Here is a 23,300-nt window from a genome sequence, read left to right on the forward strand (position 1 = left end):
TTATTAGAATTGCGTTTACAGACCTGTTTGCTTTGCCGGCATCCATTTCATTTAGTTTTTATTTTAATGTTTCTCCTAACATTCGTAATAATAATTATCGATAACACAGAAAACACAGGGTTGTATATCAATAAGTATCGTTATTATCTAGAATTATTTCATAATCTCATATTTTGGGAAAGAAATTTTGTATGGGAAATCGCGCTTTTTAATTACGGATTTTGAGTTAAGCGCGAAAAAGTAGATCTTCTACTTATATGTGAACGTATTATTACATCCAATTTGTCGAAAAGTTCACCATGAAAGCCGATAAGAACTAATTTACGATATTTACCAATTTGCGACTTTCACCATTAATTTCAACTTACGTTCCACCGAAGACGCAACCCCTATTTCATTCTTAAATATCCAACTCCCTGTACTTGTTTGTTATAAAATTGACAATCAGATGTCGCCATAACACAATTTTTGACAGCTGCCGCTGCAATGCTGGGCCTGTTTACTGCTTTCATTTAATCAACAAGTCTGTCAATAAACTGTCAGATTTCGTTAGTTTTTCTCTGTTGTGTTTTGGTTGTCGTCCTATTTTACGCTGACGCTCAGCGTCGCGAAAAAGTGCAAAATTACTAGCAAATAAAACGATTAATTAGTGATACAAAGGCAGCGAAAACTTTAAAGTGTCGCCTACTAATTTCTCAAATCGAATTCCCCAAGTGCATTACTGCCTATCAGCAGCCTGTCTTACAGTCAACGGTGGTTACTAACCAGTGTCCCTATTGACATTTGTGCTGTTTTATTATTCATTGTTCTCCCCTCTTCCCCTCCAAAGAAACGTTATTGGTGCCAGGTGAGTCAATAACAATTGCAAAATGTGTGTTTAGTAATTGAATTGGTAAAATTAGTTGGATAATTTTCCCTTGCCTTGAAAGCTCCTCGACGACTGAGCGGCAACCGCTTTTGTGAATAATTACCAATTCGCTCCGTTAGTTATTTTGATAAGATCGCGCATTAATTGCAAGGCATGCAAACCTTTCTTATAAGTTTAACAGATTTCTTCCAAATACATATCGTTTCTTCAGCATTTTTCTCAAATGAACTTAGAAAACAAAACAACTATCTTACTGCTATTCTAACAGCATTATACCTCCCCAACAATTTAGGGGAGTGCTTGGGGGGGGGGAGGGGCTCTTATCCTTAATCGGATAATAACCATGAACATTACGGTAGTTCTTACTGCAACGTTATAGGAGCGGCTATAAAATCCTGCAATTCAAAATATAATTAGAGAGAAAATTTGTTCCAAAATAAGTCAGATTTACGATTATTAATGAGTTCCAACAAAAGTTACAGCGAATTGTTTTTTCTTAACGTGCAAGTTTTTGGACTTGTTCGTGTTATAGCCATTATCACAGCTTGCCTAATTCTATTAATCTATTGCATGTTTCTGATCTATGCCATTTGCCGATGGGTCCAAGAGACGTAATGTTTCAAGTGAAATGGCCCTAAATACGTGAAATGAGTGAGTTTTACGAGCTAAATGAGTAAATATGATAGTTAGTTTCTTACTGTTTTTGTCAGGACATTCATACATACATACAGCGGTAAAAAAAATATTCGAAATAAGTAATAAAGTGTATTATTTTGTCAATAAAAAACTGTTAAATGTTAAACTTAACAAAAGGAATGAACACAAAGTTTTAATAAGGAACCAAAATGTAATATTCAATACAAAAAATGAGATTTCAAAACAAAAATGTAAAAAAATTCATGACTTCAAAAATAAATAACAAGAAGCAAGCAAAAAAAGTATTCAACATTGGTAATATTTTTAAAATGTATTAATGATACTACAACGCGAGTAGCAAGTTGCTTTCCCTTGTCGGCGTATGACCTCTCTCAAACGATCTGACATAGATTTGACCAATGTTTGGGTATATTCTGGGTCATGTGGCTCCATTCCTCCTGCAGGATGGCTTTCATCTGGTTCTTGTTTGCGAACTTGCGATTTCGATTTTTTTTTTCCAAATGACTCCAAAGGTGTTCAATTGGGTTAAGATCTGGGGAAGATCGCGGCGTTTTAATTATTTTTGGACAATTATAGAGCAGCCAAAGCTTTGTATTAATCGCGCTATGTTTGGGGTCATTGTCCTGATAGAATTTAAATCCATTTGACAGACCCAATTTTTCTGCGCTTGGCTGTAAATTTTGCTTTAGGAGATCAATATATTTTCGGTGGTCCATGATCCCATCAATAAATGCTAAATCATTATAAAAACCCAAAGGGAGTTTTTAGCAACTTCAAACTTGCATTTTTCTATAACAAAATTTAATAAGCTGTAAGACTACATACAAACATTTTTTTAGAAATTCTAAATATAATAAAAATTGTGGAATCGGGATGAAAAGTTTGTAGAAATTTTTAAACTTTTGAATTCAATTTTAAAATTGGATTTATATGGTTATTGTTATACAATGAGCTGTAAATGTATACAAAAATAATGAAAAAAAAAATAGTCAAAACGTTGATGTGCCATCATTTTGTCGCGGGGTGTAGATAGGAAGTGGTGTCGCCCCAAAATACACCGTTGTTAAAAAAAAATTTTTTTTGTAAACTTTCAAAATTGTTTCAAAACAAAATTTAATCTTTTAGCGTCAGCTGTCAGTTTTTTGCCTTATTTAGCGGCTCGTCTTCCGATAAACTTTTTTCACAAATTAATTGGCAGATGTTCGATAATGAAAATGAATTTGATTTTGATTTTGATTTTTCTCTCTTAAGGACTTCATGGTTAGGATTGCCTTTATATCTTTTTTATGCGTTTCGTAACAATTTACATGCATCGCAATTAAAATTTTGTATGTTTCCAACTTCAAATGTTTGAATTTCAAATGCTTCCAACAATAAAATGTGCCAAACTGAATAGTTAGCCGTACTCATTGTACAATAATTCAAGTAAAAAAAAACTCGTATTCTTCCAATTTTTAACAGGCACTCTTTGTGTGAGTTTGACAGGCAGTCAAGTGTAAGGGTGCGGCCAGAGTGAACGCTGATGCCGAGCCGAGCCGAGCCGAGCTTATTGACGCTTATTTTCATGCGAGAAGAAAATTTGTATATAACACAGTGAATGCGAGAATCAGCGCTGAAATTCTGTTTATTCCATGTGTTTTTCTCTTATGTCATTTAATTTTGTTGTTCATTTGTGTTTATAAAATTGCTGTACACGGTAATGGATTCATCTGATGACGAGTATTTTGCTTCTCCTAGTGTGATTAATGCAATTATTAACACAAAAGAGTTTGGAAAACATCAACAATCCAAAAAAGCGAGCAAAACGCTTTGAAACTGTTTTCTCGCACTCATCGGCTTTGCTCTCTGCTCTTGTCGGCGCTCACTGTGTTATACACAAGCTTATTTGTATTGACTTGTATGTAACCAGTTTTATCGCACTGACAATCTTTATCGCACTGACAATCTCGGCTCGGCTTTCAGCGTTCACTCTGGCCGCCCCCTAAGATAGTGTGAATGCGTATTGCTTGAACAATAAAATATCGACACAAAAAAAAAAACATACAAAATAGTATCTTTGACTTGGAAAATTTGCAATAACAAATATTTTAATTATATTTCTTAGATTTTTTATGCTTTTTATTGAGAAATATCTGATTTTTGGGTTCTTTTTTAGACTTTTTGATATTTTTGTTACACCAATGTTACACAAAAGAACGTTTTGGTAATCTCAGCTGTAGGCATTTTTTGATAACCAGAAAGTGTTTTTGCTTATGGATATGTACTATGTCCGTAACCATGATTCAATGATAAAAGATTTGCGCAGTAAGCAGCTTCCTCGTTCTCTCTTGACAAAACACTGGGTTGCTGGCTCTAAAAATTTTGAGTCAAAGTGGAGGAAAAGTAAAATTTGTAGAAATGGTTTGCTTACGAGCAACAAATAGCTAAAGAGTTTTCATCGGTATATTCAGGACTATGGTAGTACGACATGAAATTTACAAAGCTTTATTTCTTATGATGTGGTGATTTAGACAGAGTTCATGGTTTGCAAAAAGCTAATATTTCCCAAAGTGTTACAACAGGGAGAATAATTGGATAGTCCCAACGCGATCGATAACATTTCAGACCTCATTATAAAAAAGTTGGGATTGACGGAATTTGTTTCCAATGAGCCCACCTTCACATGGATGGATGAAGTGTCCAAAGGAGGCTTAGCAAAGCACAGTACCAGCATGAAAAAGCTCCACATAAAACTGTAGGTCCTTCCATTTATGGAATAACATGAAGACGCGCGTTACAATTAGGAGGAGAATCTCTGCCAAACACTTAACAGAAATGTACGTGCACATTATTTATTTATTTTTAACAAAAAAGTTTCATATTGGCGAAACTTCGCAACTTCGCGATCGGTTTTAAAATTTAAAAATTAGTTAAAAAAATAAAATATTGGATTAAGTGAAATAATTTCTTGATTTAAGATTAGACTTGGCATATATTAGGCTAATAACTTCTATTTGTACCATTATTTATATTTAAATATCAATTAAAATTTATTTCTTAAATCGTTCGCAGTTTCTTTCCATTTAAGTAAGAAAATACTTTTTTGCTACAATACTATTTTTACCAAAAAGCATTAAATATTTTCCACTTTATTCACCTTCTTAAATACAACAAATTAAACGTTTACACAAATAAATTAAAAAAGTATATATTAAAAAAGCCCTCTAAATATAAGAATAATTAATTTAAATAAGTACAAGTAATTTTTTAAGTAGTTAGTAATGCAAGTGGGTCAATTAAATTTATGGTGATTATTCTATGAAATAACTAATTTTTTTGCTTAGCTTCATATTGGCGAAACTTTGCATAATCGCGAACTTAAAATTCTAAAATTACTTTTGCTCGTTTTCTATTTTAATATTACGCTTGGTAATTTCCGATAATAACTTCAATTTGTACCACAAATTTGTTTATACATATGTATGAATGTGAAATATATTTACATTGTCCATAAAATATGTTATTTACATTCAAATATTAAGCTGATGGCCTAGTCGCTAATGCTTTTTTAATTCATTACTTTTTCAATTTTCAAATAAAAAAAAAAAAAAGCATTCAAATATTTATTTTAACTCATTTTTTAAACCGTTCGCAAAATACTTTTTGCTACCATTTTTACTAAAAAGGATTTAATTTTTTCAACTTTTTTTTAACTCTTCTTCCATGCAACCTTTTGTAAAGGAGTGTCAAAACTCTAATGTCACAAGTGAGCAAAACTTTAATATTTGACAAAAACAAATAGTTGTAAATATATGATCGAAATTTAAAAATAATGAACTTACAACGTCTCAACAGAAAACTATGATCGTTTCAACAAGGCCAAAGTTGTAATGTAGTTGAGTGGTTTTTACACCGAGACCGAGTGCGTTTTTTTTTTTGAAATATCACATTTTTTAGACTTAAGTACGTTGTGGTTTTTTTTTCTTATTTTTGTTTTGGTTTGAGACATTTTCTTACAGACAGATGTACGGGCGGATAGCCAAACATATGTTGTCTATAACCAGTAATATCCCAATTTCCTTATAACAAACCCCATACAATCGTTATAATACCATGGATCATCAGCTCTCGCAGGTATATAGTAGAAAGAATATCTCAACATTTTCCAGTTATAAGATCTATGCATTATTCATATTGAGTTTAGTTTCTCTTGTTTTTTTTTCAAACTCAAATTAACCAAAAAATTGTATGCTCGCGTATGCAGGTTGCACATTCGTTAATTAAAATGCCATAATTCTCCGAGTTGTTAAATGGCACACAACATTAACACGAATTAACTACATCACATTTTTCTTGCCTTAATCGAATCAAATTCTAAGCCAACATGCAACTCGGCGGCAGTCAAAAGTGCTAGTTGACCTGCCGGAGTCGATTCGAAGATTGTAACTATGCAACAACAAAAACAACTGCATTTGGTAATTGAAATTTGTACATCCATGGTAAGTGCCGTTGGTATGTTTGTAATGCAATCGTGTGTATAGCACATTAAAGTCAAAGCATCCCTGCAGTAAATTTAGCCAGTATTGGATTAGCGTAGCACTAGTTCCTTACGAAACGGTACTATATACATAGTTCTCGTTCTAACGTTGTTGTTGTTACGTTTAGTGTTGTTATAATAGCTCAAAGTATTTTCTATACACTTCTGACGAGTGCTGTTGAGGTGGCGGATATAAACCGGCTAGAAATTAAATGACTAATACTGCAATGTTGTTGTTGTTGTAGTAGTTCACGTGTGACTCATCTAACGGTAGGCCCAGGAAACGTGCTGTTTCGACAGGTTAGGTCCAGAGGAAGAGGGGTGTTAGGTGAGTGGGCTTGAGAGGGCATGTGAATAGCTGCTTAGTGTCGTGCGGTGTGCTTTCACATGCCGGACATATATTGAAGATAAGGGGGGCTTTTCTGCATAAGTAGGAGTTTAACCTACTATAATTTCCAGAACGTAATTGAGCCAAGGTTATGTGAGTCTTGCGATGCACGGGAGCTCTTCGTCTGCAATGGGTGGTAATTTGACTTCGACACCAGCATTCGGGGGTCAGGATTTAAGGAAGTTGGTAGGAGTCTCCCGATGAAGGTCATTTAATATCTCTTTGGTACTTGTTGTTGCTTTTGTTGTAGCAACATAAATATTGCGCATGCATATACATATATGGGGAATGCTGCTGAAGTGATATTCCTTGTCTGAATACAAATCGGTTTCGGTTACGTAGACTGTCGTGGTTCTCGTCGCTCTAGCAAACGTCTACAAGGGGCACAAATTTCTTGCTGAGCATTTTGCTACTTGACCGGGAGCATGGAAGACTCGCTGTGAAGGTGTTGCAGGGGAGACACCAGGAGGCATCCCGTGGCTGTCTTGATAGCAGCATTTTGACAGGTCTGGAGCTTTGCCCACTGCGAATCTTTAGTACCAGGCGATCAGACGGGCGCAGCGTAATTTAGCACCGGCTGCAATCATAACACAGATAGAGAATAAAATTGGCATATTCAGAAGAATCTACGTTTCAATATTCGAACCAGCAGGCATTACATTTATCATATTACTAAATGTTGTCGTGTTTTTCACTAGGCATAACACAAACGGCTCCGTCCAGCCACCCCGCGATATATCCGTTTTCCCTTCTCAATTCACATATTATGTCGGAATGCAAAGAAGTCGGCAACGTATTATGGTTCATTGGGAGTATTTAGGGAACATGGAAACAAATGTCTTGCTTGTTTCTAACTCTTAACCTTAGTGCCTCGAAGCCAATTAGCTGTTCGATTTGCTGCAAAATTATTTCTTCTTACGTAACTATCGTAACCGACTTGACTATAAAAACTATTTTTGAGAATGCCTCGACCTTAGCCTAGTTTCCCTAAAAACCTGACATGTCGGGAATTTAGGTTATGGTTAAACATTTGCAAAATTAGTCACTTTTCGCTTGAACAAATGGGCTCAAGAACGCGCATTCCTACCGAAAAATCATCTTCTCAGATGAAGCTAATTTTCACCTTGATGGGTTTATTAACAAATAGAATTGTCGCACTTAGAGGACGGAGAGGACGGAATGACGGATGACGTGCGGCGTCATCATGAAGAAACCGAAGCATCCACAATGAGGCACTTCGGGTGAGAATTTTAGTCGAGCGGCATAATTGGATTTTTTTTTCGAAACTGAGCAAGAAAATGTCATTGAAGTCAACGGCAAGGGTTAGCGTATCATATAAACCAATTGTTTGTTTGCCGAAATTTGAAGAGGCTGGCATAAATTAGTTTGTAATATCTTCGAAAAACGAAAAATCAGCCGAAACGGTTATATCTAAGAGCCGGCTAGAAGCTGCGCAGTTATTTGAATGAAAATGGGGTTCCATATGTCATGCAAAGTTTACGCTTTCCAATAAAAAAATCCAATCATGCAACTCTTTTCAGGAATTTAGAATTAGATTCTAAACGCTGGATGCTGTATATAATCAAAATATGTGGTTATTGCAGGCATTTAAATAAAAGTCTTTAGAAAAAAGTTATATTTGCACTTTTGTTTTCTGGAGGTTCAGAGCAATCGATTGATAGTAAAGTTGTTTATTATTAGAGAAGTACTTTTTTTGTCCAAAATATTATATTAGGTCAAGTTTAACTGCTCTAATAGGACTAGAAAAATAATGGTGCGGATTTTTCAGTTATTTTTGAACTTTTTCCAGAAAACCCTAAAAATACAATAAAAAGGGTCACAAATTCTTGTAGAAAGTACTGAGGATCAAAAGAACATCAATAACTTTTGTCTAAGACAAAATTTTCACCGGGTTTTTTTGTTTAACCTCCAAAAAAAACTTAAATTACGTCCCCGAATAATTGAATTCGTAAAACCTTGCCTCTTAAATTTTTTGCATTTTCTCTTTACTTTTCATAGTTACTTTTAGTATGCATCAATTGTGGACTAGTTCAGAACCAGTCATGAATTGCATAGTACAGCATTAGCACTTCAAAAGATCTTTCACAGTTTTTTTACTACAGGGATGATTCAAACAAACACAAAAGCACATAGCTGCCTCTTGGTGGCAACCATTAATAACCAGAGAAGTGCCGAAGTCCACAGAAAACTGCTGAACTCCTTCACTCCTCTATTCATGTCGATTTGTTTGTTCGCATTTGGCGCGCTTTTAATTGCTGACCATTTCTACGCATTCAACAGTTAAAATAACAAATCCACATACGCACACATACCTACATATGTATGAGGCGTACATATAATTTTACACATTGCACAACTTCTAACTGCGTTAATTTAATAATTTAATAAAAAATTATCATCAACGCCATCATTGCGGCAAGCAGTAATGCATCTTGTTAGGGTGTCAACAATGTCCGCGGGTCATGTATGCATGCATGTGTGTGTTTATGACAGCACAACTCTTTTTTTAGGCTTCGAGAAAACTTTTCCAATTTCTAATTGCTTAGAATGTGGCTGCACTTTTTTTTCTTTTTTTGCGGTCAAATGCACACAGTAGAAATTTGTTCTAATTCGTTGTATGCGAAGTGACAGCATGCAACAGCAAATATTAGAAGGGCTCACAATTAGTGCTCATCTCTTTGCCATAATGCTACCTCACCCTTACATACACATAAACGCATACATTCATATAATGAATGTATCAGAGTTTTGGTTGATTTGATGCATTTGACCGCAAATTATATGGATCTGGCTGACTGCCTGTCATGTCAATTATGAATATTCCATTGTTAGTGTGATTAATTGCATGTTAATGCTCATTGAATTGCCAATTACACTATATGAGCATGTGTGTGTATTTGTTAAAGTGCGTTGTCAAAAAAAATATCAATTGACCATTCAAAATGCCTTCATTGAAACTTTTGCTTGTTTTTTGGTTGTCTGATTTGTTTTTCAATATTTGCAGTTTAATGTTTTTCCTAGAGCATCAATTTCTTCCGCTCTTTACACTATGAGAAAGTTAGGGGGCGTCCATAAATTACGTGACGTGTTTTTTTTAATTTTCTGACTCTCCCTCCCCCCTGGTGAGATGTCGTGAGATTTTATTCAACCCCCTCCCCCATCCCCCAATCTCACGTGAGATTTTTCAAAATGTTGGTTTCTTATGTAAACGCGTTGGATTGTTATTGTAAAAAGAAAAAAAATTGCTTCGTTCTTTTATTTACGACTAGTAATCAATATTGCTGAGAGTTATAAGTGTAATAAAAATTTAACAATCGTAACTACTGCGATTAAAAAAAGAATATCTACTCTAATTCAGTCTATGGAGAATCATGTGCGGTTTAAAGAGAGACTATTGGGACCAACATGTCCATAAGATTTTCAGTAAAATCATCTGCTCCTTCAACTTCGTTCTGATCTAGCCACTCTAAGGCGTTGACACTTGCGCACAGTAACTCATTAGCTCGTCTTGTGACAATCCGTGAGGGTCGCACTTTGCGGAACATACGCGCTTGCTTAGCTGGTGCAATGTGAGCTGCTCGCCTCTGCTCTGGAGCTCTTGTGATAGATGCGAAGTAAATACCGCGTGTACTGCAACATCTTTTCTCTAAATCATCACGTATACTTGTGCAATAGAGTTCATAAGGCGTGCTGATGAAGGCATTTAGCGGTTGAATCGGTAGGCGTATTAGAAATGGAGCAAATGACTTTACGTCATGCTCTTTAAAGTCCGGAATTGTCAAACGTCCATCGACCTGAGTGGTAGGGTATGGAGGTGGCAGAAAACGGTCGTGAAGAATCATATGCAGATCCGTGTGTCCGTTGTCGCTGCCACTCAGCTCGTACGCTTTTGTTCATCGAGTCGCGCGTTCGGCTGATAGTGGCGCGAAAACAAATGACGGGCTACACTGTACAGTAAATTCAGATTCAATTGAGCTATTTGGTATAAAACAAATATGGTGGTTTGACAGTAGTAATGTATAACGTCGAAGTATGAATGAAAGAAAAAGAATTTCAATCAGAAAAAAAATTGCGTGATATTTGCCGAAACCCCCCCTCTCTCCAACGTAAGATTAGATGAGATTTGACTCGACCCCCTCCCCCCTTAAACATCTCACGTAATTTATGGACGCCCCCTTATAGTTTATCAAATTCTGCGCTGCAATGCTATACATTTTGTATTAAGTTGTCGGCCTTACAAATACAAATTAATCCAGTTGTAACTTTCGAAATTTTAGTTTTGTATTTTCTTAAAGCAAATATTTTCAAAACTGTGTTTACAAATTTGTAATTCGATTCAATGAAAATTGAATGAGGAAGCAGTTTTCCCAAGCTGGTTCAACCGTGACTTATAACTTACGAGTATACATTTTTCCACATTTTAAACTTTTTTCATTTGAAGCTCCTTTTGTATAATAAATTTGTTCAATATTTAGTGTTTCATGAAAACAAAACTCTTGTTTTGCGATCCAATGTGGCTGTCCCAATTATTACATTTTTAGCGTGAAAGCAGGAGATGTCAGGAATTAATGCATCTCGCTTCTAGCGGAGTGTATAAAATGGATTTTCAAAGATATTTGGCTACCAATGTTCCTCTCTGATCTTGCAATGGAGCGATTCCATATCAAGTCAAGTGATGCAAGTATTTTGGGCATCGTCATCAATTCTTCTAGAAATTGGGGTATTTGCTGGCTTGGGTTAATACAAAGTAAAAAAAAACAATGTGTAAAGAACGTATCTTTGGCTCCTTTTAACATATTTATAATTTTTTTTTTTTTTTAACAAAACCATGGTGGAACTATGTAGGTGAAATAAGAAGAGCAGCACGAAAGATTTGACATTGCCTTATTGGAATTGCAACAAAGGCAGGGCATGAGCTTAGTGTCTATAATGTTGAAATATATAAATTTCAATTGTCAATATAAGAGATTTTTTTCTATAAGTTTTCAAGCTGTTTTCTTAAAGCCTTTATGGGGAAATGCATCTCGCATTTGAAAAATAGCTTATTTTTTACATTTACATGGCTATAGATAAAAATTTCTCGGATAAGTTGGTAATGCCAGAAATTATTTCGTCATTAGACACTTGAAATATCTCGTCCAATAAATGAACACCCAACAAAATTAAAAAGAATTAGTAAGATTACAGATCTCACGTTTTTTTTTCTCGAAAAAATTCAATCGGAAAATTAAAGAAAAAAATCTACAGTCTTTGCGAACACGCCAGCGACGATTTTATTCAAAGGATGCATGCTATTAGTCCACAAAATTAAAAAAAAAAAAAATTGTGTTAATTTATTTTAAAATTTGAAAAGATTTACAATATTTTTGAATATTTTAAAATTAATATTCGGTATTTTCGTTATCCCTTTCATTGTGACTGCTTTCATCGGCATTAGAAGTTTTAAATTTTTTGGATGGTTGAATATACTCAAATTTCAGATGTATATGTAGATTTAGGTTTCTCAAAGTCAATGTCTTTCAACGGAACATAGCCTAAGAAATAAAACCAAAGAAATGTCATATTTTATTATTTTGAAGCTAGCAAACTTTATAACGCTCAACGCGTAATGTTTTTTTCCATTTACTTTCAACAATTTTTTTCCTTTGAGTTCCATAACAGTTGACGCAATTTTGACCGACGGGACATGAATCGTGAAAAATTTTCTCGAATACATTTGGTTTTCTCGAGCCTGTGATGTCTTAGTACGCAGTTTTTCCAAAAAAGAGGTTGTCTGTAAAGTCGGTTTACTGACGATAGTTTAACGTGATAACGTCTAAGAAAATACTGATTGAATGGTTGCATTTTTCAAAAGAAAATTTTAATTTTATTTGTTTGATAGATATTTTGTATGGATATAGATAATGAGTTAACATTAACATAACATAATAAACTTTAACATAACATAACATAACATAACATAACATAACATAACATAACATAACATAACATAACATAACATAACAAAACATAACATAACATAACATAACACAACATATCATAAAGCATTCACCAACAGCTTTCATTTGATACCCATATTGTACATACACGTCCGAAGGTTACCAGGGTCCACGTTTTGACCTATATCTCGAGACCCTATCTACCAATAGGTATTCAAACTATACGGAAATCGTCTTCAATACCTACTTAACAATGTGTGTAAGTTTGGTTTAATTCGGTGCAAAGACACGGCGGGTCCACGTTTTGGCATATATTTCTAGACCCTAGTCATCAATAGGTATGAAAATTCCCCCGTATTAAAGCACTTATCAACAGCTTTCATTTGATACCCATATTGTACATACACAACCAAAGGTTACCCGGGTCCACGTTTTGACCTATATCTTGAGACCCTATCTACCAATAGGTATTCAAACTATACGGAAATCATCTTCAATACCTACTTAACAATGTGTGTAAGTTTGGTTTAATTCGGTTCAAAGACACGGTGGGTCCACGTTTTGGCATATATTTCGAGACCCTAGTCATCAATAGGTATGAAAATTACCCCGTATTAAAGCACTTATCAACAGCTTTCATTTGATATCCATATTGTACAAACACATTCTAGGGTCCACGTTTTGGTCTCTATCTCGAGACCCTAGTCACGGAGCGGATGGAAATACTCTGAACTAAAGCATTCACCAACCGCTTCCATTTGATACCCATATTGTGCATACACATCCGAAGGTTACCCGGGTCCACGTTTTGACCTATATCTCGAGACCCTATTTACCAATAGGTATCCAAACTATACGGAAACCATCTTCAATACCTCCTTAACAATGTGTGTAAGTTTGGTTTAATTCGGTGCAAAGACACGGCGGGTCCACGTTTTGGCATATATTTCCAGACCCTAGTCATCAATAGGTATGAAAATTTCCCCGTATTAAAGCACTTATCAACAGCTTTCATTTGATACCCATATTGTACATACACAACCAAAGGTTACCCGGGTCCACGTTTTGACCTATATCTCGAGACCCCAGTCACGGAGCGGCTTGAAAAATACTCTGTACTAAAGCATTCACCAACAGCTTCAATTTGATATCCATATTGCACAAACACATTCTAGGGTCCACGTTTTGGTCTCTATCTCGAGACCCTAGTCACGGAGCGGCATGAAAAATACTCTGGACTAAAGCATTCACCAACAGCTTCCATTTGATACCCATATTGTACATACACATCCGAAGGTTACCTGGGTCCACGTTTTGACCTATATCTCGAGCCCTATTTCCAAAATAAAATATAATCCATGTTACTCGTGGATGATGTAGTTTCGAATGGTGAACGAATTTTTAAAATCGGTCCAGTAGTTTTTGAGCCTATTCATTACAAACAAACAAAGTTTTCCTCTTTATAATATTAGTATAGACAACATATCTTATAAGGTATATGGTAAATATTAAAATACATTTGTTCCTTCATATATAATAAAAAAATTAATAATTATAACATTAAAACAACAGGTATTATTAACAAACTTGGTTTTATTTTAAATTCTTCAAGTGAATCAAATTAATAATAACACAGGCCGACAAAATTTAACCAACATTCAGGCCCAGAAACCAGACTATATATTTCCGAAGGTTTATGATGCGCTGAGTCCAAATCTGGCCTCAGAATTGCTCTATTAGTTTGAGTTTTCGAGATATCCTAACCTAAAAGTGCAAAAAACCCCATTTTTTCCCATATTTGAGGTTATGTAGCCTTGCAGATGTTTTCTTTCACCAAAATTAAAGGATGGCATCTTTAAATACAATCCTTCTTTTTTCAAATGGCGTTTTGTTTGCTCAAATATCATTTTTTTTCGCAGAGATATCGCATTTTGAAATTTTCATGTTTCGAAATTTTCCTACACCTGAAAATCGATTAAGATAACATAGACATGATATATTCGATTACTAATTTTCTTGAATTGAGTCTTATTTTTCTTAAAATTTTGTCTCACACCATAAGTGTGCTGACTCACCACACCCCTACACTATCTAACCTTTGGGTACCGAGTCACACACAGCCCTAGCCCCTAGAAACCACCCCTATCATGCCGCAAGCAGGCTTACCCACAAACCCCAAATTTACATACTATTAATCCATATATTTCAGGCCCTCAACCTGGGCACCTAGGTGTAGTCCTTTGTAATGAAGAAGGTGGAAGGCCACTCTGAAGGAATGAGTTGGCGGTTCCAGGGTGGGCGACGGTTCCAAACGAGGGGTAGTTTTTTAGTCTCCGGACATACCATTGCTGCAACGGCAGCTTTGATGATACATTAGGCATTTTCCAGCCCCATACCGCAAAAAAAAAAACGGGATACCCGATGCTTGCCCTCTAAAGCCTTGATATTATGCAGAACTGCATTTGCGGCAATCTTCCGATTTACCCACACAAATACCGATCATGTTTCCAATGTGTGCAAATTTAATTGGTTCTTTATATTGAATAAAATTTAATCTCTTGACTACATTCTTGTTAAATTTTCTGCTTATATTGTCTTTATCAATAACAAGGGTGGGCTCATCCCTTTTTCACATCTGCCAAAAAAAACCATTTACAATATCGAAATCAAAATTTTCACTTTATGGCTTTATTACATATTTGTTATTGTTATTAACTTCACAGGGTTCTCCATCTTCACCTTCCGAAGAACTATCGACGGCTTTTTTAAAACTATCTCTGACTTCTCCCGTAGCCATTGCCTTCGTACTATGTAACATATAAATGCACACATTATTTTTTAATGGATACAAGTCTTTATAATCTTTTTTACAATTTCACGATATTTTTCATATCGCTCGGCATTTTGCCCTTTTATTGTTATTAATTGCTTTCTTTATTTCTCTACATTTTTTGGCACGCTCAGCAGCCGATAAAGCACATGCAGATTTTCCAAACTTTCCAGTATGGGTTTCCATATTAAATAATCTTATAGATAGAATTTTCGCAATTATCTAACACACTATAATTATCCAAACTATAAAATACTACATAAAAATAATGCCAAATCTACACATCTGACAATTATTAATATGTTCAGCAATACATCCTATGTTCAAATCTTCCATTTCTACACCGCGTATTCTAACATCCAATTTCTATACATTCAAAAACTCCGCGTTTTAACTTAAAAATTCTACACATTGTGAAATCTCCGCATTATAAAATTCTACATGGCCAAACAAAAAATTAAATTTATATACGAGGGCGCTTCAATAAGTACCCGTGTTTTATGACAGAGGGCGTGTTCCTCAAGGCAGTTGGTGTTGGTGTCGTGTGCTGCCATCTATCAAAAGACGGCAAAACAAATTTCAGACCGATTGATAGGTTAGTTTGGATTTAGCAGCTATTAGAGTAAGACGTGTTTCGCGAGATGGAAAAAGAGGAGTATCGTTCGGTAATTCGCCTTTTGTTTTTGGATGGAATAAAATGCGAGGTGATAAAAGCAAAGTTGGAAGCTGTCTATAGGGAGGCTTCGCCATCTATGACCACAGTTAGATATTGGTTCAACGAATTAAAACGTGGGCGAACATCTGAGGTTACCAAGGAAATCGCTCAAAAAGTTCACGACATGATTCTCGCTGATCGACGAACGAAAATGCACGAAGTAACAGAGGCCATAGGTGTGTCGACCGGAACGACAATTAATATTTTATCACGTATTTAGTTGGTGATGAAAAAATTGTCAGCCCAATGGGTGCCGCGATTGCACACAAGCAACAACAAGCGGATGCGGCTGTTAATTCGAAGCAGTGTTTAGAGCAATTTAAGCGAGATCCGAAGGAATTTTGGCGTCGCGTTGTCACCGGTGATGAACCCTGGATTCATCATTACACACCAGACACAAAGCCACAATCAAAACAATGCATTTCTCACGGTGAATCTGCTCCCAAGAAGGCGAAGACAGGCCCATCACGATGACGATTTTTTGGGATACGAAATGCGCCAAGCTCACGGATTTTTTAGAAAAGGAAGAACTATCACTGGACAATACTACAGTGAGTTATTGGACCGCTTTCACAAAAACTGGAAGCAGACACGACCGCATTTGGCGAAAAAGAAGCAATACATAAAGCATCCAACTAATAAAGGCAAAAAGGCCAGAAAATTAACAAAGCGTTTTTATTATCCCATTATGGGGCAAAATATTCTTAAAAAATATATATTTATACAAAAAAAGGTATTTTCTATTCAATATTTTTTCTCATTTTTGAAAAACACGTCAGCATTTTGTTAATTTCTCTTAATACCTGTTCAGACTAGATTCAGTGAGTCCTCAAGTTTCAAACAAATTAATACATTTTCCCTTTTTTAAATAAAAACAAGAAAAATACTTACACAAAATTGCTATTACCTATTAATTACTAAACGTAAACGTACTTGTATCATCAAAATTGTTGCATTAAAGTTAATTTTCCACCGAAATTCTACCCTTTTTTCAAAAAATAAGTTTTTTTTAAGCCGCTGAGCAAACCAACTGCCTCCTTCAATTACGAAATACCAAATTCCAATAATAGCACAAAATACTAAGTTTGAAACAGAGCCCCTAATAAATGCAATAACCCAAAATCATAAAGTAGTGAGCGAATGAGGAAAGCAACAGTAACTACATAATGATAGCCGAAAATAATCGTAATTTATCTATAGCCTTCATCCGAGTTATACCCCGCAGGCCAAGAGTAATATTTGGTTAAATAAAAGTTCTGAGCGTTTTTTCGCTTTTTCCGATAGTGAAATTATTGTTAGGAATGTCCGATTTGCATCAATTATGCTCCGTTCGACAACTTGTGTCTATTTGAAGAAGACTTCGTCCCTATTGTTAAAAAAAAAATTCCAACTCATTTTCAAATACCACTCTTGGTGGTGGCTATTTGTACCAGCAACAAATTTCGCAATTGCTTGAAATTGTGATAATTGCTTGGTGTCAGGTCTGCACTGTACGGTTGATGCGATAGAACCCCCACCCAAGCTCCTAGTGCTGCCGACGTTACGCTAACGTGGCTGTGTCCTGCTGAAACACCACACCCTTCCTATTCACCATTTCTGGAGACTTGTAGTAAATCGTCTGTTTCCATCAGGACAATAGTTGACAGTAGAGATCCGAGTCGAGTGTTTGACCCTACAAGATCAGCTCACAGCAGAAGATTCCATGATTTCCATGAATTTTTCGATATTTTACATTATCGACCCATCTGTGCGTGCATCAGCCACCTCATGTTCTGGCATGGAAGCACCACTTTATTCTGGTATTCGATATCGCGTGGCATGCATTAACAGCATACATTTTTTGGTCGCCTGCTCCGGCATTTCGTCGCAATCTTAGTGGTACTAAAGATACTATCGAGTTTTCTCTTTTTTACCTCCACCGCTATTAGAAAAATGTTTTTTCTTAATTTTAGTGTTTCACCCTTCATCACTCTGTGAATTCCGAATGGTAATCACGCACCAACCCATTCGGCTACAGCGGGCGCCGCTACTCGTATCGAGTACTACTTTTTAATAGTTCCAGTGCTCTGCCTAATGGCTACCGACGCCTTAACGCTTAGCTTAGTGATAAGCTGGTCTTGCAAACTCAATAAAATTTCATTCAAGCCTGCTCGCCATCCTTGAAGATAGGGATTTTACTGTCCCAATTGTAACAGTTTCAAATTAGAGAGATTGTGACTTATTTTCAATAGACAAAATTAGTTACATCAACCAATTTTTTCAATTAAAATATAAATGATATTTGAAGCCTATTCCGGAGCCTATAAAATACCTTTCTTCCTGAACAATAAATGGTATACGTACTACTTTTGCATGTATGTGCGTATGTACTTCAGCTAAACTTTAATGAATGCTCTCAGCGATTCAATACTTAAATTAGCCGATGCCAGTAAATTTCTCTATTGCTTTTGGGTAAACCTTGCAACCAACCTCCTTCTAGTAGTCAACCAAAGCTGCATTGTTCGGGGTCTGGGCTCATTACGCTGGTCAAGGCAGTTATTCAACTTGCGCACTTATCAGCGAGTGTGCAATGTTTACGCTGCAACCAAAGCACTCATTGCACATTTTCCTCGCTTTTCCAATTTCCTCGAGATCAGTGCCAGTACGCCTGCGCTTCATTATTGTTTGGCTTAGCTGTAGTAGTGTGTTTGTGCTGCATGTTTGGCTCCTCGCTGAAGGTGCGTGAGATATGCATTATTTATCTTTTGAAATTCTTCTCATAGCTGTTGCTCATTTCTCTGCGATCTTTGGCGATCCGCTTTTGCTATTTTAGCCAATTTTCGAATTTTCTGCGCGCTAATCAGCAAAACAAGAAGCGGGAAAAACAAGCCTACTGCGATTCAATCTAAGCAGCGATGGACTGCTGAGGACTGTAGTGGCTTCCTCGTAATAGTCAATAGCATAGTGCGCCATGTTGCTCTGAGTGAAATTTCACTGTTTTTTGAGCATGAATGAATTGTGTGAAACTTATTTCTTTTTTGATGGCACGTTAATTTAAGGAAAGTTTGGGTACTGCTCATTTTATAGTGTGTGTATATATTTTTTTGTTTCTAAGTTAACGGAAAATTTTAATTTAATTCATTATATTAACTCTAATTATTATTTTCAGGAATGAATAAATTATGATTCTAGCAAATTTATCATTTTAAGGGGCTAGGCCACAATAAAGGCGCAAAGCATAAGCATTTTTTGTGGCTTTTTTTAGCGGAACAATGAAATAAATCAAAATTCTGAAAAAAAATCCGAAAATGTAACAAACTGTATTGTTATTATTAATATTTTTTAAGCGTTTCTGCAAAGAAGCTCTTTTTTAAAGACTGAGCGACCAGTCCGACTGCAAATAAATAAATATAAAAGTGCGTAGTATTTTTCGATACATCGTTTGTCCATCGGGCAAAACATAATTGTGGAAATACAGTGCTCTGCCTAATCGTCAATCGATCATGATTTTTTCAAGTTTTGGGTCCGACCGGCTTGAAAAACGGAAAGGCATGATAAACGATTTTTTGTTGCCGGAAATAGTTGGCATTGGGACTTGGACGATCTTTGAACGCAGCATGATGACGCTCTATGCCACAATCGATATTTTGTGCTCCAAGTTTGATAATCGTATTATCAGCCGTTTTGTCAATGTCAATCAGCCACCTCGGAGCTGCGATTTAAGGCATACTGTGAAGCCACCCGGGACAGCCAAATGAATGAAATCGTGTTTCACCAATAATGGGAAACCTATAATCTATACTATAAAGGTGAATGTCTGTAGGTTGTCCGCGAATCACTACGAATTCATATTTTCACCCAATGAAGGTTATAGGCATGTTTTTATGATGGAATAATCCGCAGAAGCTGTTCAACAATGACCCAAATGCAAGTTCAAAAACGGGTTGAGATAGAAAATTAATAAAAATAATTTTGCTTGAAATTTTTCTGATTGGTTGTTTTGATTTTATTCAAAGAGGCATAGCAACGGATGCCGGGTATTGTAATATTATGGTTATTAATAAAAAAAATATTTTGTATGAAATTATTGTTTGTAATTCTTTTATACACATATCCTAAATCCCTCAAAACTACTCCTACGCGAGCGGGGCCGCGGGTTAAAGCTAGTATACCGAAAAAAATTATTTTTTGTAAATTTCTTGAATTATGTAAAAGTAAACCAATATTTATACTTCCCTGTACAATTACCCAAAAGAAAAACAAGACATATATCATGGTGTTACATAACTTAAAAAATATGGCCGAAAAACGTGTTTTTAGGCGATTTAAAGTAAGATAATTAAAGAAGGAGAATTCAGCCAGTCACCTTCGGAAAATTCTAGTCCGGTTCTTAGTTCTGAAAGTCAGTCAAATCTTCTTCGCCTGTAAAGTCCAGATAATTTCCTCTGTAAATGATTTATTTTCACCTGAATGTTTTTTTTTAATCCACTAAATGTTCACATAAACACTTTTGCTTTCACCCGCCTGATAAATGGAAATCTTTAATTTAAGCTAATAGGACTATGAATAAGTTCGTGCGGTTTTACAACAGATGGCGTAACTTGATTATTATTCCATCGATCCACATTTCCAAACATTCATTGGAGGGCTACTGTCGTAAGGCACAAACGTCAGTATAAGTTTTTTATTTGAAGCGTAAACAACAATATTTTTACCACACTTGAAAATGTCGAATTTCGTGCCAAATAATGTGTTTTTGCGGGGAATTCTTCTTCATTATTTTAATATGAAGAAAAAAGCAGCCGAAAGTCATCGTATCTTGGTGGAAGTTTATGGTGAGCATGCTCTATCTGAGCGAACGTGCCAGAAGTGGTTTGCACGCTTTAAAAGTGGTGATTTTGGCTTGGAAGACGAAGAACGCGAGGGTGCGCCGCCAAAGTTCATGGATACCGAATTGGAGGAATTGCTCGATCAAGATCCGGCTCAAACGCAAGAAGAGGTTGCAAAAACTTTGGGAGTTGATCAATCAACCATTTCCAAACGTTTAAAAGCCATGGGAATGATCCGAAAGGTAGGCCATTGGGTGCCGTATGAATTGAAGCCAAGAGACGTTGAACGCCGTTTTATGGCATGCGAACAACTGCTTCAACGGCACAAAAGAAAGGGTTTTTTGCATCGAATTGTGACTGGCGATGAAAAGTGGGTCCATTACGACAATCCAAAACGTCGGGCAACGTATGGATACCCTGGCCATGCTTCAACATCGACGTCGGCGCAGAATATTCATGGCCTGAAGGTTATGCTGTGTATCTGGTGGGACCAGCTGGGTGTTGTGTATTATGAGCTACTGAAACCGAATGAAACGATTACGGGGGATGTCTACCGTCGACAATTGATGCGTTTGAGCCGAGCACTGCGAGAAAAACGGCCGCAATACGCCGATAGACACGACAAAGTTATTTTGCAACATGACAATGCTCGGCCACATGTTGCACAAGTGGTCAAAACATACTTAGAAACGCTCAAATGGGATGTCCTACCCCACCCGCCGTATAGTCCAGACCTTGCGCCATCCGATTACTATCTCTTCCGATCGATGCAACATGGCCTGGCTGACCAGCACTTCCGTAATTACGATGAAGTCAAAAAATGGATCGATTCGTGGATTGCGGCAAAACCGACCGAATTTTTCACAAAGGGAATCCGTGAATTGCCAGAAAGATGGGAAAAAGTAGTAGTAAGCGATGGACAATATTTTGAATATTAAATTTGTAACCATTTTACGTCAATAAAGTTTCAAATTTCGAAAAAAAACCGCACGAACTTATTCATAGTCCTATTAATTTAATGCTAATTAAAACCTTTAAACCGAAACCACAGCGATCGATGGCGAACAATTTCCGTGGCTGGAGTGAAGAAAAAACAGAAATAAAATTAAAATAATTCCATTGCATTTAAGCGCAATCACGATCTCCCTACATTAAAAGAAACACATACATACTAACAGCAATACACAGGAAGTGGATTCCTCCTTTTACAATCCGCGCGATCGTCCGCTACGATCATTCTCCGTTCTCATTAGGCAATGAGGAAAATTAATGCAACCATTTAGCATAATTACGCTAGTAAACTGTATAAAATAAGGCGCACCATAGAGCAGCTGAAGCTACACAATTTTTCCCTGCACATAACTGTCGCCAAGCCAAGCGCTCGTTCACTATGCGATCACTGGCGTATTTTTGGTGTGAAAAAATACAGCGAACGGAGTTAAGTAGCAGAATAACCCTTACCGGACATTCGTTGTGCACCGCACGTTCCTGTGCATTGTTGATTTTTGTGCATTTGAGTGCTTGCACTCATTGACACAACCGTAACGATCATGCCAGCTACTTCAGCGGCTACCAAAGGGCCAGCATGCCGGACAGGAGAATGCGCACTCGGCAATCGCCTGCCAATACACTAATACTTTGTAGATATGTGAATGAGATGATACAAGTATATGTAGTATTGTGGTCGCAGTCAAAAGTCCCTTTGGGGGCGCAACCGCAAAAACAAATCAGCAAAGTGAAAAAGCAATTTGCAGTTTTGCACTTTAGCCACTTTAGCAAATAATAAGCAATTACACAGAAGAAATATCCGAAATGATTTGTGCCACCATCGACATCATCAACAAAACTATGTCTACATGCCAATATTGATCGCAGAGGAAGACATGGCGCTATTCATGGACACTTGGCATCAACCTACGCTCAACCAGCCAGCCAGTCAGCAAATCCAAGACAATCAAATGTGTTCAACCAGGCTGACACCACCGGTCGAATTGATCCTGAACCCATTGCAACTGGTGAAGCTTAAACAATTTGCGGTACGAGCATGGCACCTTGCTGTCATTACATTATGGAGATTTGGTTGTGCCAGGCCGCAAATTGAACCTGAACCTGTTGTACCTATGTATGTACCTTTCTGATATTAATGCTGTTTTTTTTTTGCGGTTACTATCGTTTACCTTGTATCCACTGCTGTGTGTATGTTAGTGTGTGTTTGTTTTGTTGCTATTTGGCTTGCAAAAGGTGGTTAAATTATAATTTTGCGATTTGCACCTCATCGCCGATTTGGATAATTTCCATCTTTTTCTTCCAGTTTTTGCACACTTTTTTCGTTAGTCTCAAAAAATAAAGACAAATAAAAAAAACAGCACTTTGAAATTTATTTGTATTGCATTTTGGCAGTTATTTGCTTATGCAACATAAATTATTGCGCAGGCGCATATAATCAAAAATTCATTTGACGACTCAAATCGCTTTAATGCTTGTTTGCCTTCTGCCCGCAAATAACGTGGATGGCCGGCGATTCTGACACTCAGCTAGTAGTTGAGATTACAAAAGAA

At 36.4% G+C, this 23,300-nt stretch overlaps 1 protein-coding gene across 3 annotated transcripts in view; it reads left to right on the top strand.

Annotated features, from left to right (window-relative positions):
• Nucleotides 1–520: 520 nt before the first annotated feature.
• Nucleotides 521–23,300, top strand: part of LOC128868337 (protein N-terminal asparagine amidohydrolase) — a 157,936-nt gene continuing 135,156 nt past the window's right edge. For 2 of the 3 annotated variants that reach the window (XM_054110319.1, XM_054110320.1), the window contains exon 1: nt 521–847. The gene's annotated coding sequence lies outside the window, so the exon portion shown is untranslated. Of the gene's footprint in view, nt 848–1,312; nt 1,520–23,300 lie in introns of those variants that run through there. The other variant, XM_054110321.1, reaches the window with a different exon arrangement.

This window comes from Anastrepha ludens, chromosome 6 (assembly GCF_028408465.1).
Source record: "Anastrepha ludens isolate Willacy chromosome 6, idAnaLude1.1, whole genome shotgun sequence".
NCBI classification, from domain to species: domain Eukaryota; kingdom Metazoa; phylum Arthropoda; class Insecta; order Diptera; family Tephritidae; genus Anastrepha; species Anastrepha ludens.